At 45.4% G+C, this 3,504-nt stretch overlaps 1 long non-coding RNA gene across 1 annotated transcript; it reads right to left on the bottom strand.

Annotated features, from left to right (window-relative positions):
- Positions 1–277: 277 nt before the first annotated feature.
- Positions 278–2,986, bottom strand: LOC124502371 (uncharacterized). Its single transcript, XR_006959900.1, has 3 exons — positions 2,514–2,986; positions 2,179–2,327; positions 278–446 (listed from the first exon to the last, which is right to left on the bottom strand). It is a non-coding gene; the product is annotated as an uncharacterized LOC124502371 (long non-coding RNA).
- Between the last annotated feature and the right edge of the window lie 518 nt (positions 2,987–3,504).

Here is a 3,504-nt window from a genome sequence, read left to right on the forward strand (position 1 = left end):
CCTTAGACTGTAACTTGTTCTGTGAGTGTTCCACAAGATAAGCAAACATTTCTAATACATTTTAACTTGATATAGAGCGGTGTCTTGCAATACGAGTAGTCCGTGATGCTGAACGTCACATGATCACAGCTGAGCCAATGGTTCTTCTCTCTCTCGCTGCAAGATTGTGGGTGATTGCTCAGATGCTTGGTCTCAGGCCATGGTGTTTGGCAGAAATCAGTGATTTTCCAGAACACTGGAAGGTGCCCACAACTGGCACTAGTATATTTTTTGTCACTTCAAAGCACCAAAGACAGGCCTTTGCTTTTCCATCCAAGAGTAAGCTTAGGGATGCTTTGCTTCCTCCTAGCTCAGGCTGCCTGCAGACAGAGAGAGACCCTTTCCTCTGCTGCCTTATTGCCAGTTCCATTAAATACAGTGCACGGCAAGAGTTTGTTAACACTGGACTGTAAAAAAAAAAAAAAAAAAAAAAAAAAAATTTAAAAAGGGGCGCCTGGGTGGCGCAGTCGGTTAAGCGTCCGACTTCAGCCAGGTCACGATCTCGCGGTCCGTGAGTTCGAGCCCCGCGTCGGGCTCTGGGCTGATGGCTCAGAGCCTGGAGCCTGTTTCCGATTCTGTGTCTCCCTCTCTCTCTGCCCCTCGCCCGTTCATGCTCTGTCTCTCTCTGTCCCAAAAATAAATAAACGTTGAAAAAAAAAAAAACAAAAAAAAACACTGGACTGTAGTCAACATCCATGCGAGCATATACAATGGCCCCCATGCAGAAGAAGATTCCATCGAGCCAATAGATAGTAGTGACATCGACAGTGATAGTGAAAGTCGTCCTGCACAATAACCCTCCTCTCCCAGGTCTCCCTCACCAGCCACGGAGGCTTTCAAAGGTCAGTGCAGGTTAATTTGTTTCTTTGTCTTTATATTTTGTATTTTCTTTATTTTTTGTATCATATTACAGTATTGTAATCATTTCTATATGAATGTTTTTGGGTTGTGGAACGAATCTTCTGCGTTTCCATGATTTCTTATGGGGAAATTCGCTTTGACATACAAGTGCTTTGGATTACAAGCATGTTTCTGGAATGAATTGTGCTCGCAAACCAAGGTTTTACTGTACCAGGATTTGTGGCTGCAACTCGAAGGGTTAAACCACATCCACTGTTTGCGCATTCTCCACTTACCTGGCTGTCCCCATCACTGTTCATAGGGGTAGGGAATTATCCGCTGCCCTGGTGGTGTTCCCTTACATCCTCCTATCCTGAAGCCCTCACACAATCCAGGAAGTGTGTCATTTTTCTCTGAAGCAGGCTTGACATTATGCTATTCCTCTTTTCACTTCAAGGAGATGTACTCTATTTTATGGGACAACTTTACTCAGTGTTTTAGCTAACAGACATGGTTGTGACGTATTCGTCTCTGGTTGTGGCAGATACATTGAATGCACGGATCACCTGGGGGGAGTGAGAAGGTTCCGTGGCAGCACAGAGTACTGCCGTCAAGCACTCCTGCTCCAGTCCTCCTGGCTCTCACTCGGGCAAACGTATTTCCTGGTTCAGGGCTTCCCCCTGCCCTTCCAAAATCATGTGCCATTAGGAGCAGCAGGACAGTCCATCAGACGTGTCCCACGGCATCGTGGTGGAAAGCCCTCCAAACTGACTCCTGCCCCTCCCAGTTTCCTCCAAAGACGGGGTTTTCTCCCCCTTTTGTACCTCTGATCCACTTAGCAGAATGCCTGCCACAGTGTGAGAGCTGGTGAATAAGCAGGTTCGGAGAGTATGACAACCAAAGTAGCCCAGAGGGAGACTCACAATTGAAATAATAATTATGTTGTTTTCATAGGCTCTGTTTGTTACTCATATTAACTTCCATATGGACCCAAATCTCTCTGACTGTTTTTCGTACCCTTTCTCTCTGACACTTTACTGTCTCCAACTTTGGAATCAGTCTCCTTTATTTCCAGTGGGCCATGTTCTAAGGATGCAAGAGGCTTACCACCTACGACCTTGATTTCCACACTGTGTGCACAGATGCTTCGCTGGGAGAAGAAATGAGACCAGAAAGAGATACAGGTTTTAAGGGATACTCTGATAAGTGCAGTGGTTACCAGTATGGGCTGTGGGGACAGACAGACAGACCCAACTATTAGCTCAGACTTTATACTGAACACATTACTCAAAATCTCACCTTCAATTTCCTGAAGCCTCCAAGGACTCGTATGAGGGTTAAAAGACGTCATGCTCGTAAAGGGCTCAGTGAGGGCTCAACACACGGAAGTTATCACGGCCGTCCCCCCTTATCTTCGGGGAGTCTGTCCCCAGGCCCACAGTGGATGCCTGAAACCATGGATAGTTTTCAAAACCCTATGTTTTTTGCATATGTACCTATGCAGAAGTTTAATTTATAAATTATGCATAGAGATTAACAGCAATAATGATAAAATAGAACAATTACAACAATTTACTATAATAACAGCTATGTGAATGTGGTCTCTCTCTCAAAATATCTCATATTGTACTCACCCTTCCTCTTGTGCTGATGTGAGATGACAAAACGCCTGCGTAATGAGATGAAATGGACGAAGTGACGTGAATGACGCAGGAAGTGTGACATAGTATTCAGCTTCGGTGCCCTCTGTCATCAGAATGGAGATCTACTTCCCAACTGTGGTTGACTGAGGGTAACTGAAACCTCGGAAAGCAAAACCGCAAATAATGGGAGACTAGTGTATTATTACCATTAGATGAAGACACCCCAAGGTATGAACTAGGGAAAGGAATTATAAGAGTAAGTTATTTGTAACTTTTTCTTTACAAAATCCAAAAGAGTTATACGATGTTGCAAACACTCTGGTATCCTACTTAATAACCCTCTCTGCTTCTTTCCTTGAAATAGAAACACTCTTTCACTAGGGGCAGTAATAGCCCAGTTACAAATATCCCCGCAGGGGCGCCTGGGTGGCTCAGTCAGTAAAGCGTCCAACTTCAGCTCAAGGCATGATCTCTCAGTTTCTGGGTTCAAGCTCCCACCTTGGGCTCTCTGCTGTCAGTGTGGAGCCCGCTTTGGATCCTCTGTCTCCCTCTCTCCCTGCCCCTCCCCTGCTTGTGCTCTTGCTCTCTCTCTCTCTCTCAAAACTAAATAAATATTAAAAAGAAGACATACCTCCCCAGACATCCTGCAGCTAGAATGGCAGGTGAGCAGAAGGAAGTTTGCTGTCTGTGACTTCCTAAAAAGCTACTGTTTTCCTGGCAAAGAGCCGTTTAGTGCCTTTTGCCATTTCTTCTTGTCTGAAGTCCAACCTGGATGCCCGGAGGTGGAGTGGCCATCTCGAAGCTCTGGGGATGAGAGGTCCACACTGTGCTGCTGCATATGACCACATATGCACAGACTGCAGTCTTGAGTCAGTCAAGGTCCTGGCGTGCCGGAGACCAGCTCCAGCAACCAGGGGTTCCCGAAGGAAGAACGGCGTCGGTGAAAATAAAATAAAACTAAAATAAAAAACTAAAATAAAAA

The sequence above is a fragment of the Lynx rufus genome, unplaced genomic scaffold (assembly GCF_022079265.1).
Source record: "Lynx rufus isolate CCGP_SWC_20201006 ecotype Redwood Valley unplaced genomic scaffold, mLynRuf1.p SCAF_7, whole genome shotgun sequence".
Lineage (NCBI taxonomy): Eukaryota > Metazoa > Chordata > Mammalia > Carnivora > Felidae > Lynx > Lynx rufus.